Source organism: Oncorhynchus gorbuscha, linkage group LG10, assembly GCF_021184085.1.
Source record: "Oncorhynchus gorbuscha isolate QuinsamMale2020 ecotype Even-year linkage group LG10, OgorEven_v1.0, whole genome shotgun sequence".
In the NCBI taxonomy this organism is placed as follows: Eukaryota; Metazoa; Chordata; class Actinopteri; order Salmoniformes; family Salmonidae; genus Oncorhynchus; species Oncorhynchus gorbuscha.
The window spans coordinates 30,457,265-30,457,923 of record NC_060182.1 but is presented as its reverse complement, the minus strand read 5'-3'; positions in this window follow the sequence as shown (position 1 = coordinate 30,457,923).

Below are 659 nucleotides of genomic sequence, written 5' to 3'. Positions count from 1 at the left end.
TCATAAAATATTATCGTTTTGGGAACCGAAAACTGTATTGAGAATGGGCTTTTCTTCTACCAGAAAATCAGAATGCCTGCCTGGCTCCATCTAGCTCCCTACTATAACACGGCCAGCCACTGGGCTTCATATCCTTTGTCATGTTTTGTCATTTATTATCTTGTCTTGTCCCTGTGCTTCCCATTCTATTCGTTTCCCTCTGCTGGTCTTATTAGGTTCTTTCCCTCTTTCTATCCCTCTCTCTCCCCCTCCCTCTCTCACTCTCTCGCTCTCTCTTCTCTCTATCGTTCCGTTCCTGCTCCCAGCTGTTCCTATTCCCCTAATCATCATTTAGTCTTCCCACCTGTTCCGATCCTTTTCCTGATTAGAGTCCCTATTTCCTCCTTGTTTCCCGTACCTGCCCTGTCGGATCCTCATTTATAATTCACCGTGCTGTGTCTATGTTTTGCCCCTGCCGTGTTTCCCTCAGATGCGTGGTGAGCGGGTGTCTGAGTCTGCTAGGTTCAAGTGCCTTCCCGAGGCAGCTGCAGTTCTCGATCCGTCTCAGTCCTGTTCTCGTCTTTTTACGTGTAGTATTATGCTTTTTGTTTGTAAAGTTTATTCTGGATTAAATACTCTGTTTTCGCCAAGTCGCTTTGGGTCCTCATTCACCTGCATGA